This window comes from Diceros bicornis, chromosome 13 (genome assembly GCF_020826845.1).
Source record: "Diceros bicornis minor isolate mBicDic1 chromosome 13, mDicBic1.mat.cur, whole genome shotgun sequence".
In the NCBI taxonomy this organism is placed as follows: domain Eukaryota; kingdom Metazoa; phylum Chordata; class Mammalia; order Perissodactyla; family Rhinocerotidae; genus Diceros; species Diceros bicornis.
In genome coordinates this window covers 48,471,850-48,499,685 of record NC_080752.1, presented here as the reverse complement: position 1 = coordinate 48,499,685, position 27,836 = coordinate 48,471,850, and the positions used below count along the sequence as shown (strand labels likewise).

The 27,836-nt window shown below is 48.6% G+C and overlaps 1 protein-coding gene across 2 annotated transcripts in view; it reads left to right on the top strand.

Annotated features, from left to right (window-relative positions):
• The window catches only part of CSMD2 (CUB and Sushi multiple domains 2), a 606,380-nt gene that overhangs the window by 125,166 nt on the left and 453,378 nt on the right, over positions 1 to 27,836 (top strand). The gene's annotated exons all lie outside the window — the stretch shown is intronic.

Below are 27,836 nucleotides of genomic sequence, written 5' to 3'. Positions count from 1 at the left end.
AGAGGCCACAGGTTCTGATGACAGAGGCCCTGACGGACTGTTTTACTGCTAGAAGGAAACTCTGAGCCTCTCAGCCTCAATTCCCAATTTTTCCGATAAGGAAGCTAACCCCAGACAGGCAAAGTAGTTTGTCCCTAGTCTCCTTGTCAGTAGCTGACCTGGTTCTAGTATGCAGGTCCCCTGACATCCAGATTATTCCTTTTCTTTTGACTCATTTAGTCATTCAGAAAACATTTATAGACGTTCCACTCACTATGGAAATGAAAAATAAACAAAACTTGTGGAGAGCCCCAGAGATCTAGGATGGGGAAAGGATGGACTCGCACGAGAAGATGCTCATAGACTCTTTGTTTGTATTTCGCATCTTGATGAGAGCTTTGTGAGAACATCACCCCAGAGCGAGTGGAAACTGGCCCTTCTGTTGCCCAGTTTCCCAAGCTGATTTCTGGATTTCAGACAGCGTAGACATCCGTCAACCTCAGCCCACCTTTACATCCATAAGTTATTAGACAGAGTTATTAGAATGCGGCTTAGCCTCCAGTGGGAAAAGAAGTGAAGCGTGGAGTCATTTGATCAGAAATTGCTGGCACAGAGCAAGGTGGTGGGGTTTCGCTGGTGACCAGAGGCAGCCTGTGCCGGAGCCCTCCTAGAGCTCCCGGCCCGGCTGGGGGACAGGCCAGGAGCCACGGAACAGCGACTGGGGCTGTGGTGGGGTTGACGGGGGGCTGTGGGTGTGCAGAGAACAGGTGTCCCAGCCAGACTTCAAGTGGGCAGATTGGAGAAGGCCTCCTGGAGGAAGCAGCAACCTAACGGATGAGAGGAGATACCAGGCCTTCCTGAGGCAGAGGGAGACTCATGAACAAATCACGGAGAGAGTTGGTGTGGCGTGCTCCGGTGATTATCAACCTGGATTTGGGTCCAGCTCCGTCGGTTATGACCTTTGTGACCTTGGGGAAGTCATTGAACCTCTCCAAGCCTCAGTTTCCTCATCGATAGAATAAAGATAACAATAGAACTTGCCTTACGGAGTTATAACGAGGATACCAGAAGAGAATGCAGGTAAACTGTTTAGCCCGTTATAAATGCTCATAGATGGTATGTATCATCATTATAATCCAGTAGGGGAGGGTGTTGTGGACCGTACTCCCTGCCTGCGCTCTGCTTCCCGGAGGTGGTGCTGCTGAGTCTTGAGGAAGGAGGGCCAGTGAACCGAGGGAGGAGAAGGGAAGTGGAGAGGAAGGCAGTCCAGGCAGCGGGGAGCCTGAGCCAGGACCTGAAGGCAGAGGCCAGCGTGGCGAGTGTGGAAAGCCCCATAGGGGTCAGTATTCATAACTAAATAATAATAATTAGAAGGTAAGGAAGAGGGTAAGACGACGCTGTACAAATAGGCAGGGTCTAGTGCATAGAGGCCTGTATGCGTGTTAAGGATGTGAACGTTGTCCCGTAGACAATGGAGAGCCACGGAAGGGCTCTTAGAAGCAAGGAAGTGGCCTGATCAGAAGTTTCGAAAGATCAGTCTGGCTGCTGAGGAGAAGATGGATTGCAGGGGTTTGAAACGGGAGGTGGGGGCCCACCTAAGAAAACATGTTAGTCCAGGTGTAAGCTGGAATACTGGCAGTGGGGATGGGGCTGGAGAGGAAAGGCTGGGGTTGAGTCATGTAGGAGTGAAATCAGCACGACTTGATATTTTATTACATTTGGGGGGTCAAAGGAGGCAATGAAAGAAAAGGAAGATCCAGAATGTCCCAGGAGGTCAAGCAGTTTTAGGAAAGACACTCCCCATGGATTTAGGAGTTAATATCTTCAGTGTGTATTAGTCAGCGTTCTCCAGAGAAACAGAACCAGTAGGAGATACATATATAAAATGAGGAACTGGCTCCCACAATTACAGAGGCTGAGGAGTCCTGTGGTCTGCCGTCTGCAAATTGGAGACCCCAGAAAGCCAATGGTGTGATTCAGTCCAAGACCCAAGGCCTGAGACCCAGGGGAGCTGATGGTGTAAACCCCAGCCCGAGGGCGGAGAAGATGAGACAAGATTCCCAGCTCAAGCAGTGAGGCAGGAAAAAGGGGCAAATTCCTTCTTCTTCTGCCTTTTGGTTCTATTCGGGCCCTCAACAGATTGGACGATGGCCACCTGTGTTGGGGAGGGCAGTCTACTTTACTGAGTCCACTGATTCAGATGCTAATCTCACCCAGAAACACCATCACAGACACACCCAGAAATAATGTTTAATCTGGGCACCCCGTGGCCAGTCAAATTAACACATAAAATTGGCGCTTATGGTGTGGCAGTCAGCACCATGAAAGGGCCCGAGTCACCCAGAGAGAGGCAGTCACAGTGGGGAGTGCAGTGGGCAGAGCCTGGAGCCCTGGGAGACCCCCAGGGAGGCAGAGGAGCATGGAGGGACCATCACTGAGGCCCTGGGAGAGCTGGGAGTAAGGTGCGCAGATTCCAGGGGGTCAGGGCCTCCAGGAGAAGGGGGAACGGCAATGGGAAATGCAGCTGAGCATCCAGGGAGATCGTGACTCCATGTCTGCTGGATTCGGCTCTCGGGACACCACCCCAGGGTGAGTGGACTTAGCAGCGGAGGGCTGCCCCAACCCCAGTGCAAGGAGCTGAGGCTTGAATGGGAGGTGAGGCAGGAGAGACAAGTGTCTGGACATTTCTTTAGAGAGGTTTAAATGATAAACGGAGTTATGGGGCCAAGTGAGGGGCTGAGTTTGTTTGGCTTTGTTTTTACTATAGGAGAGACAAAGATGGGTTTATAAACTGAGAAGGAGCTTTCTAGAAAGGAGAGAAAGGGATGACAAAGTCCTGTGTGGTTAGTTGAGAAAGATTTTTTTACTTAAACCTGTCATTCTGCTTAGTTCTCCAGTTGAACAGGACAGGACAATGATAGAGCCCTGTGGCAGACCGCTAGAGACTGCCTTCAGATGGACAAAAGTCTACTGACTCAATCTAGGTCATTTTCCTAGTACTGGAGCCTAGCATTTCTCCATCTTGACTCACAGGAACTTCTGCCCATCCACAGTGCCCCAGATGACAAGAGACAGCACGGCACAGCCAGAAGAATATAGAGGCTGGAGTCAGGAAACCTGGGTTGAAGTCCCAGCCTGGCTCCTCAGTAGAGGGGCAAGCTTGAATGAGACATTTAACCTTTCAGGACTTGTGTTTCCTCCTCTATAAAAATGGGGTTAATGCAAATACCTGCCGTGCCTTCTTCACAGGGAACTTGGGGAGGTTAAAGGGGGGGACACGTGGGAAGATGGGTGGTATGCAGAAAGTGCTGAGCGCAGCTGTGGTTTTCATTGCTCACCTGTGCCCACCCGGAGTCGGAGCCACCGACTGAGAACTGGCAGTGCATTTCAGGATCCTGATTTGGGTTTGCGTGCCTTATGACGCATAATCATTTGTTGATTTAAGTGAGATCTCTAGCCTTTTTCAGGGAGTCAAACAATTTATACTCAAACTGCAGCTTGACAGCCAGACTTGGAGATGCTCGTCTTTTTTTCAAGACCACATGTCTTGCTTTCACAGCTTATAAAAGTATTACGTGTTCATGGGAGAAAATGGGGGCAATGCACAAAACGCAGAGAAAGTGACAATCAACTGTGATCTGACCCTCTAGATATGGCCACAATTAATATGTTGGTATTTATCCTTCCAGACATGGTGTGTATATGTGTACATAAAATTGGAATTTTTAATGTGTGTATATATATATAATATTTATATGGATATAATTATTTAAGCAATCCCCAGTGTTTAAAATTTAAATTGTTTCCACTTTTCTGTATGATAGATAATGCTGCAATGAAAAATTCCTGTACATAAATCATGGGAGTGTCCGATTATTTCCTTAGAATAAATCTGTAAGGGCATGGCCGTTTCAAAGACTTTGGTAGGTGGTTTCAGATTGCTTTCCAGAAAGATTTATATTCTTGCCAGCAATGTATACCCATCACCTCACACCTTCCCCAACACTGAATATTAACATTTGTAAATAATGGTTCACCAATTTGACGGGTAAAAGATGGTTCACCCACAGGGGTCAGAGGGTCCAGTCCTAAGGGGTCGCCTGCATCCCAGCAATTGTAGGAATTGTAGGAGGACTCCGGTGTCTCAGGAGCTTGTTGTTCCACGGCCACTGCTTGGGCCTGCCCCTCGTTCACTGGGGACGGAGTGAGTGCCTCTGTGCGCCCGCCCAGAGTAGGCACTCCCAGGAGGCTGAGGTCAGGCCTGATGGGGTAATGATGCTTAGGGCATCTGAGTCCTGGAGAGAGAGACAAAGAAAGAAAGAGAGAGAGCACATTTCAGGTGGGGTGGGCCAGTCCCCTACATATCATCTTGGATGTATTTCTGGGCTCAGATTCTAAGGCCCTCTTTTGGGCTCCACCCATACTCCAGAATGCCCTGTTGTTCATGAGACCTTCCTCTTTCTGGACTAGATGCACACCTTCTGGAGGCAATGAGCTAGCAGGTTGTTCAGAGCGTGTCTGTGCTGGACACAATCTGGCCAGCAGCTCCCTGGAGGATACTCACTTTTCTCCTCACCTGGGCTTTCTTGGTATTCCTTGAGGGCTTCCCCTCTTGCAAACCTGGGATGGTACTCTCTTCCACCTAGGAATGGTCATGTCTCCGCCCTGAACGTGGCTGGAGGCCCATGGGAGAAGAGGAGGCGGAGAGCATCAACATCCTGAGTTGGTACCCAAGAATGAACTGTGGGGCATTCATTTATTCATCCTGTGTTGCATTGTGCTGGTATCAGGAAAAAATGAAGATGAACAGGACCAGGCGCCCTCTAGGAGCTCACAGCCAAGTAAGACAGACAAGCCCATAAACAAGCAACCACAAACCTGAGCGTGAGGGATAAGCCCCGGAATAGTTGCTTCCTGAGACTCTGGAAGCCAGGGCTGCTCACCTATCTTCATCGGTTATTCGCACTTCAGAAAAAATTCCTCTGGAAGCAGTGTGGGATGGTGAACTGGGGTCAGGTACTGAGAAGTGGGGTGGGATGGGTGGGATACGAGCACTTGACCTGTTGGCAGCCCTTGGTTGAAGATCCTGGAATAATAAGAACAGGTGTGAGTAGGGTCTAGAGGCCACAGAATTCTCCAGGTGCGATGTGCAGTGTTCCACTCCTAGGAGGTAGGATATTAGCCTCCGAGTTAGAGACCAGGGCAATCAGGCAAGGCCTGGGAGGACTGTCCCAGAGGTGTCTGATTTGGCTGGGAAATAGGATGGGCTTAGTGATGGACCAAGATGGGTCCTAAAGGACATGGGGCCACGTATAGACTGATAGAAGGATCTGGCAGAATGGGCAAATGGGTCTCATCCTGAATTCCAGTATCAGCCGATTCGCTGTGGCTGCCAAGGACCATGTGTTGAGGCCACATCTGGATTCATTGAGAATCCAGTGCGGTGATCAGTTAATGACGTCTGCATGGGAGTAGATGAGAGGAGGGGTGGCGTGTATGCTATTTTTTTTCATCCCTAATCTCAGAAGATACCACTGGATGACAGAGAAGACAGCATCATGATGGTGTGCATGACTGATGCTTGTCCCTGGGAAGGGGGCTGCAGAGGCCACCCTAGAATATAAATCCGAGGTGCCAGAGGAGCAGGGGCTGTCTGGAAGCAGGATTATCTGAGCTCAGCGGTGCATCAGGGTCCCAGCCTTGGTGACCAGATTCAGATAAGATTCCAGTCTTAGGAGAGCTGTAGACCCAGTCAGGGAAACTGAGGAAGGAACCCAGTCATATGCACGAGGCCAACCAGAAGAGGGAAGGGAGGCTGCAGCTCAGTGGGCTCCCCTTGGCTGGTGATCTTGGGCCTGTGACCACATAGCCAATCTGGACTCTCTCTTCTGATGACCCCGCTGCCCTATTCAGGACCAAATCAGGACCCGGGCAAGATGGAGCCCACAGGGGCTGCGTGGATCACACCTAATCATTAACCCGTCATAAATCAGCCATGTAGAGCGGAAGTGGGAGGATTCCTGGCAAGTGAGGTTTCAGGAGCGTTTAAAAGTCTCCTTTTCTTCTCCCATGAAATCCTCTTCTGTGTGGGTTTCCACCATCAGAGGTGGCAAATGACCCATCACGGTCCAGGAAGTGGATCTCTCGCCCTCCCTCTGCCTCTTGGCCAAGGCAGAGAGGGACCGCGGGCTGAAAGTGCTTCTGTCTGGGCTTATTGTATTTCTCTGGGAAGATTTCTCCATCTTGGATCTGATTAGCTTCCCTGTTGAGAGATCGTTTTCCCTGAACGGGGACTTGGCTCACGGGTTGCCCATGTCAGTAGGAAGAGCCATTGATGGAAAGTGGTGGGAGATTGTGTCCTTGCTGCAGCCTCCCCACGTGCGCTGTCTTCAGCGGTAATTGGCAAATGACCAATAGCAGCAGGACCTGGGCTGCCCAGCCCAGCCCCTCAAGGGTTAAGGCGGAAGAATCTGCTGTAGAAGGGGCAGGGAGAGTGAGGATTAGAGGGTCCAGAGCCAGACAGGGAACACTCTCTTAGAATGACGTCAAGCCCCTAGGTGTAGGAGAGAGCTGGAAATAATAGAATGGAATGGAATTAAGATGGTATTTGCCCAGGCCGTAGGAATACCTGGACCCCCCCTCCAGACCATCCCTTCCTGAAAAGCCCCCCAGGAAGCTCCATATCTCCTTGATTCTAAGATGTACTCTCTGCCTTCCTACAGTCCACCCAACAATCTAATCCTTCTGAAATCAAGACAAATCTTAAAACAACCAACAAGTACAGTTCATGCTCTATGTTTCTTTTTTTCTAAAAAGAGTTCTCATTAAATTGACACCACATGTCATTACTGATGGCATGCTTGAATCAAGGAAATATGGTATAGATACAAAGAATGAAGCTGGCAAAGGAACCCTTGATTCTACTAGATAGAGCTGTGGCTCTGAGTGCTGTGGTGAGCTGGCTGGATTCCAATGAAAATGCCTGTAACTAGCTTACTTCCACGAGTCTTTTGGTGGTGCATGAGAGGAAGCTTGAACACAAAAGAGAATTAATTGGCTTAGGTTCCAAAGAAGTCCGAAGGGTGGTTGGCTTCAGGAATAGCTGAATCCAGTATTACTGGGACTCTCTTCATCTTTCAGCTCTGCTTTATCTTTTTGGGCTTACATGATCCTGGAGAAAGAGAGAGATCCTATTTCTCCCAACATCCATATGGAATCCATATGGAAAAACTGTTATCAGCCATGCTTGGGTCATGTGCCACTCCCAAGAGAAATCGCAGTGAGCTGGGGATGAGATGCCCTATTGAGGAGCTGGAGGCAGGCGGGTCCTTGTGGTTTGATTGACAGTCTGCACAGAGCCACATGGGATGGGGGCAGGGCAGTTCTCCAATGGGAAGAGAGAAATGCTGGGCAAATAAAGGCTATAGCTGTCCACTCTTGGGTCAGCCTGAAGGACCTCGAACCAGAGTTTTTCCACCCAAAGTTTAATCTGAGACTTAACTCTTACCACTTTGGTTTGAGGAAAGGCCAGTCTGGAATAGCCCATTGGAGTGACAGAGGACAAGGAGAGGAAGAAGCAGAGAGTGGCACTGCTCCAGTGCCCCATCGATGCAACAGAGTCCTTCCCAGGTGGGGGCTGCTGCGGGGCACGTCCCTGCAGAGGAGACATGAGTATCTACAGAGAAGGAGCAAAACAGCTGGAGAGGCTCAGGGCAGCATCAGCCGCACCAACAAGGAAGGAGGAGGCAGAGGAGAGACCGCATCCTCTGTGAAGATAATGCATGGGGACGCTTTGCCCAGTGCCTGGCACCCAGCGCCCAATCAATAAATGGTAGCTATTATTATTACCCATTAGGGATCATCCCTCAGCGCCTGCAGTCTGCGCATGATGGATGGAGCTGTGTTTGTGTAACGGGGACTATTTATTAGTCACCTTGTAAAAAGCAATGACAGAAAGGCACAAAACTGTGTTACCACAGAGGGATCTTATCTCATGGAAATCAAAAGCTTCTGTTTTTCCACTAGGAAACAAGAGCACTTGTTCTCAGAGATTAAATCCAATTCCTCTGTTCAGACCTCAAGGGGAAGGAGGAGATGTAATTCCCACAGATCTCAGCGCTGCTTTTAGGATAATTCTCCTCCAGTCCCTAAGTACCTGGGACGTGGACGGGTGTGTGTGTGTGTGTGTGTGTGTGGAGGGGGGTGGGAGTTGGAGAAGGGAGGGGGAGTTGGTATGGAGAGGCAGAGGTGTCCCCTTAGAGCTCACCTAGATTTTGGTACCTCTACAGGCTCAAGACAAAGACCCAGAGGTGATGTTTATGTGAATCCATTTCTGTCAGTTGCGGGAGGCTGAATCACCCTGACACTTCCCTTTCACCCCCTCCCAGCAACACCTGCTCTCAGCTGCCCCACCGTGTCCACTGCTGACCCAAGACCCATTTTACAAAACCATAGCCCATTACCCATTGCCATCTAGTGACATATACTATTTTAGAACTACTTAAAAAATTTTGTTTTTAATTTTATATTTTCAGTTAGCAGAGGGAGCCAGAACATATTTATCTGGCAATACTCATACGACAATTCAGAGTGGCCACAAAATCCCCAAGCATGAGATTAAGTCCTTTGCTAATTATTTGTTTAATAACAGCTCTGCCTAACAACAGTTGAAAACCTAAAGACAGCCATCAGCCGCTGTTCCCTAAAGAACATGGGGACATTTTAAATTTATGTGGAGAATAGAAGACAGCATACAAATCACTTCTATTAGCATGCAGTGAGACTTCGTGGCCACTCTGAATAGAACATTTATTAAGCATTTACATTGCCCAGCTCTGTATGTTCTTTATGTTACTTACTCCTCCAAACTATTCTCTGAGGTAGGTGCTGTTAACTATTATTGTTCGCATTTTACAGAGGAGGAAATTGAGGCACTGAGAGATTACTAGACTGGGGGAGTGTTGAACCCAGATACTCTGATTTCTGGGCTGGTGCCACCACTACCATAAGATGGGGTCTGGGATGGAGCCATCTCATCAGCATGTAAAAAGGAATTATGATTTTATTCTTTTTAAATGATTCATGTCTATGATAAACATTAAAGAGATACAGCAAAATTGTAGATGCGAAACATTTTGTAATCGCCCCAAATTTTCCCAATCCAAAAGTAAACCATTGTTAACATTTTGAGAGCATCACCCTAGCCATCTAGCTACCTAGGGAGATTACAAGCTAATGAGACGGCTGGAAAGAAAGAATTTTAGGAAAAAAATGGGGTTGCAGCATGCTCTCCATTTTATTTATTTATTTATTTATTATTATTATTATTATTTTTTTCCCCTAAAGCCCCAGTAGATAGTTGTATGTCATAGCTGCACATCCTTCTAGTTGCTGTATGTGGGACGCGGCCTCAGCATGGCCGGAGAAGCAGTCCTTCAGTGCGCGCCCAGGATCCGAACCCGGGCTGCCAGTAGTGGAGCGCGCGCACTTAACCGCTAAGCCACGGGGCCGGCCCTCTCCATTTTATTTTTGTTGTTTGAGAAATTTACTTGAATTTAACAGATGGAAAAAAAATTAAAGAAAAATGGAAGGAATTGTTAGACTTCAGATAAATAGACATTAGTTCCTAAAATAGACCTCTGAAGTTAAGAACAAAGATTAAAGAACACATTGAGAAGCTGTAGTCTTTGTCATTGTTCTTTTTTGCAACATTTATTAACCCCCTGCCTTGAAAGATGAGGAGGTTCAGTGCATTTATCCTTGTTCTCATTTCATCAACCTCCTTTTCCTGGTTAAAAAATTTTTAGTTTTTTTACCTGGCAAGATCTACAACATTTATATTCTATTCTGTACAATTATTCCCACAGTTGTGTCATCTTAGCTCCATATTTATAAAAGGATTTAACACTCATCACCAATCGTCTCACCTGTATTTTATATTCCAGAGTTCTGTATTTTCATGGATCCCTTGGTTTGCTGAAGTTCACTGTCAAATACTTTTTTTACTCAAAGGGGCTCATGGGTATTGTAGTCTCTGAATTCCTACACGCTCAAGAGAGTCTGCCTGTTGTCTAAATGCTTAAGTGACAACTTCACTGGGTACACAGATCTTAGGCTGTCATTCTCCTCAGAGCTCGAGTGGGGTGATATCAGGACAACCAGACTTATCTCTCTATTGTTTGGCTTGATTTTTATGCCTGGATTGTCCATATGCCTCGTCCTTTTTCCTTGAAATTTAGTAACTTCACCAGATTGTCTTGGAAGGGATTGCTATATATAAAAGTTTTGGAGACATCATATGCCCTTTTGATCTTCACATTCAGCTTTTTCTATTTTCAGATGTTTTCATTGATTATATCTTTGTGTATTTTTCACTATGGGTATGTTGGATCTCTTCTGTCAATATCCATATCTATGATCGTCTCTATAATTGTGTTTATATATTTCATCTTTTCCATTGGTTTAGCTAATTTTCTCAAACTTGCTTGCCAAGTTCCTGATTTGGGTTTTCAGACACGCTTGATTCATTCCTCCCTCTCCTCCTCCTCCTCTTCCTCCTACTTCTTCTCTCCATCCTCCTCCCCTGCTCCTCCTCCTCTTCCTCCGTCCCCTCCCCTTCCTCATCCTTCTCCTCTTCCTCTTCCTATCCCTGCTTCCCCTCCTCCTTCTCCTCCTCCTCCCCCTGCTCCTTCCTCTCCTCATCCTTCTCCACTTCCTCCTCCTCCTCTTCCTCCTCTTCCTCCTTCACCTCCTATCCCTCCTTCCCCTCCTCCTCCTCCTCTTCCCCCTGCTCCTATTCATCCTTCCCTCCCCCCTTCTCATCCTGCTCCTCCTCCTCCTCCTCCTCCTATTCCTCCTCCACTTCCTTCTCCTCCTCCCCCGACTTCTCCAATTCCTCCTCCTCCTCCTATCCCTCCTTCCCCTCCTCCTCTCCCTCCTTCTCCTCCTCCCCCGACTTCTCCAATTCCTCCTCCTCCTATCCTTCCTTCCCCTCTTTCTTCTCCTCTTCCTCCCCCTGCTTCTCCTCCTCCTCCCTCTTCTCTTCCTCCTTCACCTCCTCCTCCTGCTTCTCCATCTCCTCCTCCTCCTTCTATTCCCCCCTCTTCTTCCTCCCACTTCTCTCCATCCTCCTCCCCCTGCTCCTCCTCCTCCTCCCTCTCCTCTCCCTCCTTCTCCTCCTCCCTCTGCTTCTCCATCTCCTCCCCCCCTCCTCCTATCTCTCCTTCCCCTCCTCCTTCTCCTCCTCCTCCCCCTGCTCCTCCTCCTCCTCCCTCTCCTCTCCCTCCTTCTCCTCCTCCCTCTGCTTCTCCATCTCCTCCCTCTCCTCCCCCTCCTCCTCCTATCCCTCCTTCCCCTCCTCCTTCTCCTCCTCCTCCCCCTGCTCCTCCTCCCCCTCCCTCACCTCTCCCTCCTTCTCCTCCTCCCTCTGCTTCTCCATCTCCTCCCCCTCCTTCCCCTCCTCCTTCTCCTCCTCCTCCTCCTGCTCCTCCTCCTCCTCCCTCTCCTCTCCCTCCTTCTCCTCCTCCCTCTGCTTCTCCATCTCCTCCCCCTCCTCCCCCTCCTCCTCCTTCTTCAGTTGCTTCGCTGTGATCTTTCTTTCTTTTTCCTTCCCCTGCTCTGCAAGCTCACCTTTCACGTCTTTTGCTTACCTTACAATTTCCTTTTTGAATCCTCAGAACTCTTCTTTAAATTCCTTTTTTTTAAATCTATAATTTCTTTGAGACTAGAGAACCATGTGTTTCTGAACTCATAGTGTTTCCTTTGATAATTCCATCTGAGATATGTGTTTTCCAAAGCCATTTACTTTAATTTCTTCCTTTCTTATTGTGTTTACTTTATGATTTCTACTTGCACTTCTCTGGCCACTTCCCTACTAATTATCTCTGTTTTTTGAATTGGACCAAATATTTGCTGAAGAATAGTGTGCAGAACTCTGGGGCCTGGGAAATGAGGGATCATGAACTGAGCAGTTCTGCATTGCAGGTCAGGTTTTGTGGCTCAGATATTCTCTTGCTGAATCCAGGATTTCTATTTACTTTGTGCCAAAACTTCTCTGTGTGGTGGTTTTGCGATGGATGCCTCACTCGTCCGCTGCCTCGCTCTGCAGCCTCCCTACGACAGGGGCAGGGCCGCAGATGATCCGCACAGAAAGGCAGCGTGGCCTCTCCTTCAGCCTCCTCACTCCGTAGCTGATGGGGTCTCTGCAGGATGCTCCCAGCTCTCCCATGGCTGGTCCACATTCCAGCATCTTGTCACTCCCATCAAAAGTTCACTGCAGCCTTTCGGAGGCTGAGATACTTTATCTTAGGGAACTCCACAGTTTGCTGAAGGTCTGAGGACGCTCTCAACATTCTTCCTCATTTAGGTCCCAATTGTGCAGTATTTGGTGAATACGTTTAGTGGCTTGTGGTTGGGACCATTTCCTTGTGCACTGAAGATGCAGCTTTTACTCCCTTATTTATGCCTTTACTTGACATCTTTAAGAAGAAGTCTTTCATGGTATCATTGTTGAATAGTTGCATAGACTTCCACTGTACCAATTAGCAATATTTAATTTACTAAAATTCTCTGTCGAAGGACGTTGATGTTTCCTTTTCTTCATTTTTTCTTTTTTTTTTTTTTTTGAATATAAACAATGCTGTGATGAATATCCTTGGACATGTGTCCAATTGCCCTCCCTGACGTTTTAAAGAACTGGGGAAGAGCCTCAGAGAGAGGAAGCGGTTGCCCAGGGTCAGGAATCTACGGGTGGATCTGTGAATGCCCAGCTTTGGGACCCTGTGTCAAAGCTGTCCAGCCTACCACAAGCCTGCGTCTCTGTTCATCTCAGGAAAGACCCTTCCCGTTGCCCATTCTCTTGAATTTTACTGCCTCTTCCAGCTTCACATTCTTGTCGATTTAGCCCCTGTTCTCAGAGGGATTAACTGTAAGAGGATTTCTGTGCAGCTTTTCTCCTGGATTTGCACAAAAGGACTTAGATAAGTCTTGACTTATGGCGCCTTAATGGGCCATTAGGGGAAACTGGCGCATCTAGGGCCAGCTCTAACCAGAGGGAGGCATCGGGGAGGCTGGGACCCGCCTGGGGAGGGCCTTCCAAAGACTCTTCTTCAATCTCCTCTTGAAAGGCGGGTTCCAGGAGTCTGGGCTGTTTATGTGACCCAGGTAGTTGGACTTTCTTAAACTGAGGATCAACGCTTTGGGGGAATTCCATATAAATGACAAATAATTGAGTACCTGTGGTGTACTCAGAGCTGGCTTCCTAGGCATGTGACCCGCCTAGTAGCACAGGGCCCCACACTTTGAAGAGCCCTGGCGTGGTTTAATGCTCTGCTGTTGCCTTGAAATTCTTAATCATATTAGAACAAAGGGCCCTGCATTTTCATTTTGCACCAGATGCTGATTATGTAGCTGGTCCTTTCTGTGCCAGATACAGTACTGAGCTCTTTCACCTGAGCTAGCTGAGGCTGTCCTAGGGAGAATCGGAGAACTGGATCTGAGAGCTGCCAGGCTGAGAGTCGTCCAGTCCATCAGGCTGCAGTCCGGGCAGCCTGGTGTGAGAGCAGCAGCAAGGCTAATGTAGCCGTGCAGGCAGAGGGACACTCGGGCAAGGTGACTGTCCTCTGGGTCAGCCGCACCTGGTCATACTGCAAAGACCAGCCACTGGGGATCTCTAGGCTGCACCTCAGGGGCAGATGAGATGCCATCCTGCCTTCTCGGACTGCGGCCCGCTGATTGATGGAGGCTGCCAGAAAAGAAGGCGTTCATGAGGTTTTCACTCCGTTTTTCTCCCGTCACCAGTAGCGTCACCAAAGCACAGGAGCCCACTTCCAATAACTGTGCAGACAGACCTCAGCATTCCATCCTAACAGTGGCTGGAAGACAGCCTCCCTCTCTCTCCCGGTCCAAACCTCTCTCTTTCTCTCTTTCCTTTCTTCCGTTTTATTAGCTGCACAAAAAAAGATTTTTATTACTCAAATGAGCTCTCAGCACGTCTGCTAATACACTCCTAATGGGTTTTAAGACTTAAAAGCAACAGCATGGATCACCATTTGCCTGCTCAGCAAGAATTTGCCTGGTGGGAGGGCGGGATGAGGGAGGGGAGGAAGGCAGGGAACAGGGGCTACCTCTGTTGGCCAGACCCACCATGCAAATGAGCTGGGATGCGGTCCCAACATATTAAATGGATCAGAGCAGCTTCTCGTTCACATGTGCAAATTAGATTAATCAGAGCAGACGCAGAAAGAGGAGAATAATAATGCCGTTACTAAGGACACGCAGGCACCCGCAGGGACATGCAGGAACCGGACTTGGAGTGGAAATCATCTTTGGGTGACGGGTCATGACCTGGCTTCACTCACTCAGCCATCCAGCCAGGTTCCAATCCATCAAATGATCTCTGCCTTGCCAGCCATCCAGGTGCCTCCTGTTGGGCCTAGCCTGCTCAGGCAGCTTCCGAGGCACTGGTGAGCAGGCGATCCAGCTCTGGTTTCTTCACTGCCCTTTGGTGTCTCGGGTGGAGCCCTGCACACAGGCAGGCTTCGGAGAGATGCAGTGTGGTCTGAGGGTTCAGGGCACAAAACCTGGAGTCTGATGAACTGGCACTGTCGCTGACCCACTGCGTGACCTTGGGAAAGTGACTTGATGGCTCTGAACTTCAGTTTCTGCAGGTGTTAATGGTAACTCCCTCAAATGGTTGTTCTGTGGATTAAATGAGATAATACATGCAAAGCACAGTGCCAGATACGATAAATATTAGCTATGATTTCCTTCCTGCCTCTCTCCCTTCCTTTTTTCTTTTCTGATTCGTAGAATCAGTTCTAGTTTTCTCTAAGTTGATCCATAAAATCAACTCCACAATTTTTCTGATTTGATCTTCCAGGAGAGACACACAAACCCATCCCACCCAGAGATGGCACCCTTTGGAAACTCCAGCTGTCTGCCTGGAGCAGCCCCTGGGGCGGGCACCCCTTTCCTTCCAATCTTTGCAAGCTCCTCCATCTCCTCAGGGCGCTTGGCTTAGCCCTCTGGTCTGCCCGGCTGTCAGCAGCCCCAGGACAATTAGAACCCGCTGCCAAGACATTCTGTTTGTTCCCTGCATGTTGCGCCCTGACAGCTGATTCATACAGAATCCACACACCTGTACCAGGATCTGTGGGGAAAGAGATTTTTGCAGAAAAGCCACAAGCTAGGAGAGAGGAACCCAAAGCTTGACAGAGTGCGGCTCCTCATCATCCTTCCACACCCTTTCATTCTTCTGCTCTGAGTTTTATTTCGGCATGTGGTGTGTGTCCTGGACGGGGGCAGGAGGCAAGAGTGGCGATATAGCCAGAGGGCGTGGTCAATGCATATTGCTCTGATTATCAGTGAGCTTGAGTATCCTTCCATGGGCCATTTATATTTTCTTTCTGTGAATTTTCTGTACATATCCTTTGCCTGTTTTCTTGGGTCATTTGAATTTCTTTCCCTTTTTTGGTAGTTTACAGGAGCTCTTAATAATATTTGGCATTTCCTCTTTGTTATGTATATTGTGCCTATTTTTTTTCAGTTGGCTGCTTGTCTCTACTTTGTCAGTTGTGTTTTTCACCACACACATCACCCTGGCTGACCTCAGCGAGGCATGCACCAGCCCCGGGGTGTGCTCAGTTACAGATGGTTGGGGTCGCACCTGGGAATCAGAACTGTCAGGTGTGCATCAACAGAAGAATCTAGATGAACTGGGGCTCCAGGTTACTGGATATTAGCACAACTGGACTTCGGAATTTTTAAAGCATTGCTTTTCCGATTTGCACTAAGTCAATTTCTTTCCCAGGTGAAGAGAGAGCGGAGACGTAGTGAACTCTCACAGCCGTAGCTGGTAACTGAGAAGGAATGGAATTGTTAGAGAATAATCTAGGAGTGGGGCTGATGAGATAGCCGCCATACCGTTTCCTCAGAGCCAAACTTGACGGAAGGGCTCTGGGGGATGTGAAGATTCTGCATAGTCCCAAAGTCTTGAGCAGAAGGCCAATTACGTAGACAAAATCCCTCAGCGGGAAGCTGGGCAGTGACTTTTGGTCCTAGATTGCCAGGCTGGTAAGAAGTGATGTCCAAAGGGCCTAGGGCTGATATCATGGAGCACAACCCTGAAGCCTCCAACCTGCCCGAGTCAGCCTCTTGGCAGCCTCTGATGGGGACCACATAGCTGTCCTGCAGCTGTGGGCTTAAAATGGATGATTCCAACATTGGTAAAGCCAAAGACCCCCCATGTGTAAACAACTTGGGGTGATCGTTCTGTGGGAAGCCAAGATACACAGAGCAGTCCAGGTATGGACTTTTGGGGAGTCTTTCTAGATCCACAGTGAGAACCTATAGTCTTAGAGAGCGTTTCTTCTCTTTCTCTTCATCATCGAGAAAAACACAGACCAAGCACTGATGGGAGCTCATGGAAATATTTCTTAGCTGATTAAACCGGCTGGTTGATGTGTCGGGCCAATGAGGTGAGGTTCCTGGTGCATCAGTGTGTGAGAAGTGGAAGTGGCTTTGGGGAAGTGGTTCCAGGGTGAAGGGAGTTTTAACTAACAACTAACAAAATTCCTTTCTTGTGATGAATATTTATGGAATATCTACCATGTGTTGGGTACTGGGTTGGGCTCTGGGGATATAGTGAAAAACAAAAACGGCTACAATCCTTCCCTCCCTGGATCTGGAAAAAGACATTAATCAAGGAACATGGAAACTCATGTAAAGGAACAACTGTGGAAAGTGCCACCAAGTGCTGCCCATGGAGCTGTGAGCACAAGATCTGCGAGCTGGCCTAGTGGGAGGTTGTGATCACAGCCTGGAGCTGGAGGGAGAGGGGCTCTCCCAGCTCGGTGACCTACACCTTCCATCACTCATTCCCCCTCCTTCCTCCTGCTCATCCCCACACACACTCCATTAACCCAAAGCGCACCTACTGTATCCAGTTGGTCACTACATCCTATTTATTCTGTCTCCCCAAAGTCCCTTGAATCTAGCCTCCCTTTTCATCTGCCCCCACTCTCTCTGCCGCGATTATGATCTTCTTATTTCTTCTTCAGATTCCTCTAAGGATCCCTTCACTGATGTATCGTCCTCCAGCATCTCCCTTCACTAATTCACACATCTTGGAGTCCAATTTCTCGCCATCCATTGGCAAAAACCTTAAGAGAACACATTCCTTATTCAGTTAACCAACCCACGGTGAAAGGTGGTTATGAGCTAGACACTGACGAGGACGTGGGGCTTACTAGGGAGAAGGGGTTGGGTTTCTTGGAAGGCATAGCTTTTGAGCTGCACATGGAAGAATGGATAGAATTTAGATATAAGGGGTGGGTGGAGGATCCCATTGCAGACAAGCAAAAGAACGGTGTTTTCTATGTTGCTGAGGGGTCCAGGAACATGAGGCTCGAGAGAAGGCAACTTAAGGGAATTCCAGAGCAGTGTTTCTTTAATTTGGGAGGAACAGATAAGAACTAGATAACGTGAAATTATGAGTCATGAGAGCTGAAGGCAAGGGGATGGAGTTCTCTTCCAAGAGTTTGGTCAGAAAGAGGAGCGAAGTGGCAGCTGGAGGAAATAGAAGTAGTGAAGGAAAGAAGCGGAGAGAGAGAGAGAGAGGCTAAGGATGCAAGAAATGTGGCTTACTGATGGAGAAGGGCCCAGAAGAAGCAGAATGGGCAGAGGCAGCCAACATGGGGTTGAGGGCCGAGGCCCAGAGGCTCACCATGGACAGGAGGAGAGAAGCTCTCTCTGAGAGAAGAGACAAGCAGAAGTCAGCGACATGATGGGACACCGTGAGATAGAAGCAAGGGGAGGGAGGGAGCCATGTGACCCCGTCACAATTCTGTAAAGCTAGTTCTTAAACGATAAAAGTAAATATGTGAATATGATATTTTGCTGTAAATTTTTCACACAGTGCAGAAGTCTCCAAAGTAAAAATAGCGTCCTCCTTCACCAGTGCTCTGCCCTCATTAGCCTCTCAGAGATTTTCAGGGTTCACCATTTGGTACATAATCTTATAGATCTTTTTCTATACATTTACACCATTATACATATATCTAGATAGTGACATACACATAGACATAGACACAGACATATATACACACATCTATATCCACACATACACATATACGTACATACAGAGATATAGTTGTACTTTTTTATATAAATGGGATAATACGAAATGTATTATTCTGAAACTTTGCTTTTTTTTCACAAGTCATATGTCTTTATAGCTCTGTCTATATTTGTCTTCATTCTTTGTGGTGGATCTATGGCTTTTTGTGCCATGATTTATCTATTTTACTGATGGACGTTGAAGCTGCTTCCCACGATCTCTGTTAAAAGCAATGTTGCAACAAGTGCCATTGTTCCTGCATGTTTGTGCACATATGTAAGAATGACTATTGAATGGAAAGCTAGAAGTGGAATTGCGGGGTCAAAGAGCACGCAGGCTGTAATTTTTATATTGTGAATCGTCCTCCCCCAAAGTCATTCCCACCAACAACCTAAGTGGATTTCCCTACCCTCTCCCAACACTAGATTTTATCAATCTTTTTCATTTCAGCCAATCCAGTTGTCAAATAGTGCTCTCATGGTTGTTTTGATTTGCAGTTTCCTGGTTGTTAATGAGGCTCCTCTTCATATGTTTATCCTCCATTTGTACTTTTTCCCAGTGAATACCTGTTCCTATCTCCTGTCCATTTTTTTCCTGTTGGGTCATTTGCCTTTTTCTTACTGACTCGGAGCTCTTAGTAGTGCTGGGCATCACTGTTTTGTCCATTTTACGTGTTGCGACTTTTTTCTCCTCCTTTTCTGTAACTTGTATTTTAGCTTTGTTTGAGGCCCATTTTAGAGATGAAGAAACTGAGTCGGAGAGAGAGAGATTTTGAATGACTTGCCCAGAGCTGTTTTCTGACTGTCAGTGCTCTTTCCACCAGACGAGGATTCCTCTGCAGAACAGCAAGGCTGTGTCCTCCTCTGGCACCATTCAGGGGCAGTTGTAAAATGGAGCACACACCTAGGAGTGAGTTTTCTCCAACTACAGAGCTGGGTGAGGCAGGGAGACCCATGATGGCGGCACCTGCTCAGTTCTGCTCCACCTCCTGCGTCTCCCTTCTCTATTCCAGTGGAAGAATTTCAAAGATTGACCAGCCCACAGCTCGTGTTGGCTTAGGATCTGCTGCTGTAAACAAGAAGGTTTCAAGCTGTGTTCTCTGGATGCCTGAGTGTTCTAGGATAGTGTACCAGGGTCAGCTGGAGTAGAGTTGCTAGATTTTGCAAATAAAGGTAACAGGACATCCAGTTAAGTGTGAATTTCAGATAAATAACAACTACTTGTTTTAGTATAAGTATGTCCCATGCACTATTCTAGTATAAGTATGCCCCACGCAATATTTACTTATACTAAAAAATCGTTCATTGTTTATCTGAAATCAAAGTTAACTGGATCGTGTATTCTATCTGGCAACCTTAACCTGGAGGAGGGGGGAAGGTCAAGGTCAGGGCACCTGGCTAGTTCATGATCCCTTCTCCACCCCTCAGCGTTAACCAAAGGGTGATATTTTGAAATGCCTTAGATTTTTAGATTTAGAAATTTAAGGTCCAAAGAGATCAGGTAACTTGGCAGAGCTGGGATTTGGATCAAGATGTTTCTGAGAGAAGAGCCCAATAATTTTTCCCATGTGCCCTGAATTTGGGGAGGCCAACTCTCCTCTTTATGGCGCCTCACTGTGCTGGGAAGAGAAGGAGCAGCCAAGAGGTGAGGAGATAGACCTACTATAACACAGTCTTCCCATGTGGAGAGAGCGCAGGGTGAGGGGACTGGTGGAGAGGGAGTAATGTGGGGTTTCTGCAAGACTCTCATCGCCTTAAATGGAGTGAATCCACATTAATTCAAATTAAATAACTATTTAATTGGCTCTAACTCCATTTCCAGGAGTGAGTTCACAGCTCATGTATGCATCTTTGGGCCTCTGATTACTACATATCCTACATTACTGCACCTCCTCTCACTTTTTTGGATACCTATTCTAAATGTTTTTTTTGTCACCTTTATTGAGATATAATAAACATACAATAAAATGTACCAATCTTAGTTGTACAATTGGGTGAGTTTTAACAAGTTTGTACATACACCTAACTACCACCACAATCAAGACACAAACATTTCCATCACCCCCAAAAGTTCCTTTGTGTCCCCTCCATCCCCCAACCCGTGGTAACTGATCTGCCTTCTGTCACTTCAGATTAGATTTGTCTTTCCTAGAGTTTCCTAGACTAGAATCCTACGGTATAATCATACGACGAATACTCTTTTTTGTCTGGCTTTTCAGTATAATGATTTTGAGATTCATACCATGTTGTTACGTGTGTCAGTAGTTCATTCATTTTTACTGCTGAATAGCGTTCAGTTGTATTGACGCCATTGTTAGTTTATCCATTCACCTGTTGATGGAAATTTGGTTTGTTTCAAGTTTTGCACCATTACAAACAAAGTTGCTACGAATGAACATTCATATATAAGGCATCGTGTGGGGGTATGTTTTCATTTCTCTTGGGTAAATACCTAGGCACGAAATTGCTAGGTCATGGGATAGAAGTATGCTAATCTTCATAAAAAATTGCTCAGCTGATTTTCAAAGTGGTTATACCATTGTACATTTCCATCAGCAATGTATGGCGGACATACCCTTGCTAAAGCTTGGTATCCTCAGTCTTTTGAATTTTGACCATTCTAATAAGTGTGTAGTAGTATCTCCCTGTGGTTTTAATTTGCATTTCCCTGATGGCCAATGACAATAAACATCTTCTCATGTGTTTATTGGCAATTTGGATATTGTCCGATCAAGTCTTCTGCTCATTTGTTAATTCAGTTATTGAATTGTCTTCTTATGAGTGAGTTATATGATTTATATATATATATATACACACACATTCGCATATACATTATACATATATATATTTATATATATACAGAAAGAGAGAGTTGAAGTTCATTTTTTCCTATATGAATACACAGTTGTTCCAGCAACACTGGTTGAAAAGACTATTAGATCACATTTTGATTAAGATGCCACGTGATTGCTTCCTTATCAGCCCTTTTATTTTTTCACCAGTTTTTCCCCATCAACAAAGATTTGTTGAATTTCTGCTGCGTGCCCTAGGTTGTCTTAAGTGCTGAGCACCAACAGTGAACAAGGTGGAACAGGTCCCTGTTCTCACGGAGGTCACAGTCTCGTGGCAGGAGACAGACAATCAACAATTTTACCAAAAAATGATAATAGTAGACCAGATACTAGAAAAATAAAATAAAGTAGGGTTGGAGACAGAGAGCAGCAGGATGTGCTGATGTGCTGGAGTGAGACAGAGAGGGTGGCATCTGAGCAGAGACCTGAAGGATGGAGGGAGCAGGGACTCGGCTCTCTGCAGATGGGCATTTAAGGAAAAAGCCTCATTTGAGACATGCCCCCCCACCCTATTGCCAGCTCAGCTTCTCAGAAAGCCCCTCAGTGTCCATTGTAGTGGCAGAGGCCCTGTGTCCTATGAGGAATCAGGTCAGGCCTCTTCCTGCTCCCCCACCACTCAGACTACATCTTACAGCAGTGAGTTCGCTGCAAGTCCACTGGGCACGACCTTAGCAGACTTGACGCCTTCATTCATTTCTTCAGTCAAAGGCCGTATATTAAGGACACTAAATGTGCTTGGCACTGTGCCCAACTCTGGGGAGATAGAGATGAACAAATAAAGGAGAGAGGGTTGGGGAATGGGCCTGAGTTACTGCTTCAACAGGAGCCAGTTCTAGAAGAGTCTTAAATGCACTTAGTGCACTGGGTCTGTCCTTTGCAGGCGGAGGAGCTCCATGGCAAGGCTGAGGCAATGACGGCTCTGGATTTTGTTTTTTAGGTGTGGAGGGGAGTGGGGGACCAGTAGGGCTGAGCCTAGGAGACATGGCAAGGGGCCAGGCAGGACATGCTGCAGGTATGAATTAGAGCAGTGGAGATTAGGGGCCAGGGGAGGAAGACTCTCGGGTGACTCCAGGCTTCTGACTTGAACAAAGGGGGCTTGATGCCATTGATTGCCTTAGGGGATGCAGGAGGGAGAGCAGGTTTGGAATGGAGGGCGGTGGATGGGTGAGTGGGGTGATGATGATCTCATCTGGAGGCACGTTGGGAGTGAGGTACGCCTGGTAGAAATGTCTAGGACTTAATTGCACTTAAAAGTTTGAAGCTCATGAAGGAGGTCTAGGCTGGAGGTCAAGCCTTGGGAGTCATCCACGGAGAGGTCGTGGCTGATGCCAGAGGTGGATGAGACAATCTCAGGAGGAATCTAGACAAATATTTGCTCTGTGTCAGACTTTGCGCCCAGCACGTTGCTAAACGTATAGTATGGTGGTCATGACATTGGGTTCTGACGCTTGACTCCCTGGGTTCAAATCTCAGTGCTCCCACTTACTAGCCACTCGCTTCACCTCTCTATGCCTCTGTTTCTTTGTCTACAAAACGGTGATAATAATAAGTCTACCTTGTGGGGGTGTCATGAGAATTAAATTCTTTAGAACATGTATAGTACTTAGAATAGTGTTATACTTTGCGAGCAACAAATGTTAGTTACTTATACGCCCTTTAATGCTCACAGCACACCTATAAAATAGGAATTATCATTACCCATTTTACAGATAGGGGAATCCAGGGTCTGAAGGTCTACGCCCAAGGTCGTGGCATCAGGAAGTGGAAGGACCAGAAATTGAACTTGAGTCTGCATGTCCCCAGAGTCTACCATGCCAGACTTGTCCCCTCTGGGCAGAGGGCCTGAGCATTCATGGCTTCTTGACTACCTCATCCCCTCTGGGCAGAGGGGTTCTGACACCTGGCGGAGCCCTCATCACCTTGTGCCATCAGCTATCTCCAGCTTCTTCCCACCACCGGGCTGGGCCAGAGGACCCAGCAGACCAGCTTGCAAGCCTTATGCATGCATGAGTAGGACACTGCTTTTCTTACCTCCTCCAGATGCCCCCTGCTCTTCAGGATCCAGATCCTGCCACCTCTCCCGGGAAGCCTGCCTTGACCACCACAGTCCCAGGAACCCTCCTCCTCTGGGCACCCTTAGCTTTGATGGCCCGACCGACTCACTTGGGACTTGCGTGCACACTGCCCTGAACAACCTTTGGCATTTTGTGGCTTGATGCTCTTCTTGTGCCTCTGTGCTGTTTGTCTCCTACTTCAGTCTCAGGGCAGAGGGAGAGAGGATCCTTTGAGTCAGTGCTGACTGAAGTCTATGTACCATGCCCAGGGCCCTGCATCATGCTTCAAGTGCCCCATTTGGAGAAGAGAGCTAGTCAGGATCCCTGGCTGAGAGAGTGTGGCAGCCTGGGGTGGAAGCCAGGAGAGCAGACTTGGAAGGACTTGAGGCTATTAGCAAATAAAGCACAGAGAGAGGCCAGGAGTTTTGACAGGAGCTGGGGTTGAGGAGCAGGCTGAGTCATGGCCCAGCGGGGAAGCAGGAAGGCAGCTGGCCCTGGGGAGGGCACAGAGAGTGAGTGGACCTGGGCTGGAAGCCTGGCTCTACTTACCTGCTCTATCACAAGATGCCCTGCCTCCCTGAGCCTCAGTGTCCTCAACTGTAAAATGAGTATGACCCTGGTACATCCTTCCAGGGTTGTTGTGAGAACTCTGTGCAGCGCCAAGAGTTACATGTTCCCTTCCCTTCCCTTGCCGCTGCCTCCCCAGGGAGGGAGGACTTCCTGCCGAGTATTATTAAGCAGTATTTGGGAGATGAGGAAGGATGTGGATGGGGAGAGCAGAGGGATGAGGGTATTTCTGCAAAGTGAGCCTTGCAGCCCGGGACATTAGCTGTGTGGCGGGCTCCAGGACGGAGGGATTAGCGGGCATACATCTACGAGGAGAGAAGGAACTGGCAACTGTCATTCTATAAATTCTGGCTGGGCCCAGCTCTGTGCCCAGCCTTCTGCTGGCCTTGGGTGATACCAACAGGAATGGGGTGCCACCTCTGCTCTCAAGCTGCTCCCCAGTGGTGGGACAGTCAGACTCATTAATGGGACCTCTCCATCCAGGGTGTTAAATGATGATCCAGGGATGGAGCAGGGATACAGAGCTCAGATGAGAGAGCCATAGCTTCTGCCTGGTCCTTCCATAAGAGCACTGATGGCTGTGACCCGACAGCCTGCGAGAGGACGAGAGCCCTCTGTTTCCCTAAGTGTTGTGGGGGCTGTTGATCAGAGAGGCTGCATAGATTGGAAGCTACATAGGGAGCACAGGGTTGTACCTGCAGGACTGTGCTGAGCAGTGCTTCAAGGACCTTGCCCTCCAGCTGAGGAAAATCAAGGGCGCAAGATGTACTGGGGAGCAGGGACTCCTGCAAACATCCCACTTCATCCCCACTAATGTACAGAGTATCTGTTTTGTTTGTTTGTTTGTTTGTTTGTTTTTGTGAGGAAGATCAGCCCTGAGCTAACATCCATGCTAATCCTCCTCTTTTTGCTGAGGAAGACCAGCTCTGAGCTAACATCTATTGCCAATCCTCCTCCTTTTTTTTTTTTCTTTTCCCCAAAGCCCCAGTAGATAGTTGTATGTCATAGTTGCACATCCTTCTAGTTGCTGTATGTGGGATGCCGCCTCAGCATGGCCGGAGAAGCGGTGTGTCGGTGCACGTCCGGGATCCGAACCCGGACCACCAGTAGCGGAGCGCACGCACTTAACCGCTAAGCCACGGGGCCGGCCCCCAGGGTATCCGTTTTTTTATCTGGAGCCCAGAGAGGTCAAACAACTTACCTAGAGCTACACAGTGAGCGAGTGGCACCACCAAGGTTCCCCCCGGGGTCCTTCCGGCTCCAGTGGCCCAATCGTTCCCACATGCCCCCTCCTGCCAGCCTCGTGCCTTCCCAACAGATGGGCCGCTCCCACGTCCCTGCCAAGTCGTGCAGATGCGGCCACGCTATGTCCTGCCTTCCTCCAGAGGAGCCCGGGCAGCCGCAAGGCCTGGCCCACCGCAGCCCCTCCTGTCCTCCCCAGCTGCCAAACCACTAATTAGTGGGCCTGGCATTGTGGACTCCAGTGTGCGCTAGCAATTGTTCCTCACAGCTTCCCTCTCGCAAGCGCCTCCCTTAGAAAGCCTGGCCGCTGGCTATATTTAGCAGCGGCTACTTGGCGGGGAGGGGCGGGGTGGATGGAGAAGGGAAGGAAGGCTAAGCCCTGAGCTGTGCGTCCCACACTGAGAGGGGGGCAGCCAGGCCAGCCTCTCCCCCATCACCTGCAGGTGCAGCCTCGACGCTGTGGCACTGGGGCTGTGCACATATTTGGCTTGAATATGTTGGAAGCTGAGATCTATGTGAAACAGCAATAGAAATCGTCAACATCACACTTCTCTGGTCATCAAAGCTGCCTCGTTTTCACTGACAGGTTTTGTAAGAAGCAAGCATCACACATTTGTATGTGTATGATACTTTTATATTAATGTCTGTTTCATCCATTGGGGTTCTGTGCAAGGTGGCTTTTGAGAGGGGTTTGTTTCCTTTAAAAAAAAAAAAGTTTGGAAATCAGAAGCTTCAGCCTTTACTGCCTTGCTGCTCAGAGTGTGGTCCGTGAACCAGGAGCATGAGCATCACCTGGAGCTTGTTAAAATGCAGAGTCTCAGGCCCCATCCTAGACCAAGCGAATGGGAACCTGTGCTTTATACGATCTGTGGGTGATTCCACTGCTGTTTGAGAAGCACTGCCCAGTATAAATCAGAATCACCGGGGAGCTCGTAAAATGCAGACTCCCTGGCCTTGCTCTGTGAGATTCTGATTCTGGACTAGGGGAAGGCCCAGGTAATCTACGTGTCTCAGGGCACCCTGACTGTGGGGCAAGTCCTTAGGCTGCCCCTAGAGATAGTAGTGTTCACGCTCTGCTAATAACATCAAGGAGGCAGGCTGGCCAACAAATGCACAGAAACAAAGTTTCCTGGGAAACTCCTTTCTCTCCTCCGCGAGACACTCTCCCTCGAGGTCCCTGACCCCAGGGGCAGTGGGATGGGTGAGGGCCTCCACATGTTCATCCTACGGGGAAAACCCACCTGTGACCTACAGCCTCACAAGTTCTCCCTTTGGCCTTGACCGTGGAGACATCCTTCAGCCACAGGAAGAGAAGGACTAAGACAGCAGACACTCTGAGAACCAGGCGTGTCCCCAAGAGGAGGCAGCTGTGGTCCCAGACCAGATCTGCAGATTCTTCCGAATCACTTTCTACATAACCACTCCCCAAGGAGTTGACGCCAGTTCTTCCTGCCCCTCCTGCCCTGGCCAGACCTTCCCACAGGGTAAAATGTTCCCAAGGAGAAAGATGATGTCCCAAGGGAGGTGGCAATGAGGAGAGAGACAGATGATGAGACCAGCTGGATTATCCGTATCCTGGAGGATGAGGCCCTGAACAGCTTCTTGGCACCTGCTAAGTACTCAAAAGTACTCATTGAATTAAAAAGAAAAAGCATCCCTCACCTGGATTGTTGCGGGAGCCTTCTGACCAGCCCCCCTGCCTCCAGGCTCTGCCTCTTTAATTCATCCTTCTCGGGGGCCCCAGGCCCTGCCATTCCTTGTTCTGGGTCCTCTGTGGCTCCCCGGGACTCTCAGAGTCAGGTCCACATGCCTCAGCAGGACTGACAGGACCTCGTGACCTAGGCCCGCCTCCCTCCCCAGCCTGAGTCCTAGCCTGTCCCTCCACGTGTCTAACCTCCACCACGACTACGTTATGTCCAGTGCCTGGAGTGCGCCGTGCCCCTCCGGTCCTCTCTGCCTGTGCACCTTCTGTTCCCTCTGCCAGGGACACCCTTTCCTCCAGCCACTGGCAGGTCTCCTACAACTCATCCCAGCACCTCACTGGCCCATCATTCATTTGGTTATTCAGCAAGACTTCAATAGGTTCCTACCACGTGCACGCACTAAGCTAGAGTCTGCGGTACAACCTACAGTCAGCTGATTTAAAGTACTCACAGGCCAACAAGCTTCAGGATAATCTCTCCCCTCCCCCTACATATTCCTGATGAGGACAGACTGGTGAAATGACTGGCTCAGGGAGAAATGACTCAGAGGATGAGGAGGGCTAAATGCAGAGTCTGACTTGGAGCCTGAGGCTGAGGCACCGTGCTGTTTGAAGCCGTGCTGCAACAGCCTCTGCTCAGTGTCATCTGGCTCCTTGTCTCCATCTTCCTGCTCCCCCTTCCTCTGGCCCTGGTCCTCTTCCCGTGCTCCCAGCTCGGAAGAGGGAACCACTAGTCATCAGTAGTCCAAATCAGAAACCTGGATCTTGCCTTGGCCTCCGCCCTCTCCATCACCCGGTCCTGTCTGTCTGCTTCCTAAAATCTCTCACATCAGGCCACTTCTCGAAGTCTCCTGCTACCTCCTAGTCCCAGGTCCCCTGGTCTCTCACCTGCACGACTACAATAGCCTGTTAATTGTCATTGCTGCTTTCACTCTTGCCCCCCTACAATCCATTCTTCGTAGACACCAATAGGTTTGCAGCCAATCTGATCAGGTCACCCCAACCTGGCTCCCGTTGGCCTCACGTGCCACCCTCACTGTCCTGATCTTGCCACCCAGCCATTTGTCAGCCCTATCTCCTGAGCATCTGCACGTCACCCTGTCTGCCTGGCGGCTCTTCTCATCCCTCACCCCCACCCCACCCCCAACCCAGCCAAATCTAACAGTGCCCATTCTTCAGCTCTCAGCTCAAGGTTCATTGCCCCGGGGGACCTCTTCTGATCACCTGTCCAGCTCAAATACCTTTGCTTTCCTCATGGAACTGTCTCCCTTTATGATTACACACTTAACTGCTGTCGTGACTTTATTCATACCTGTCTCCTTCATG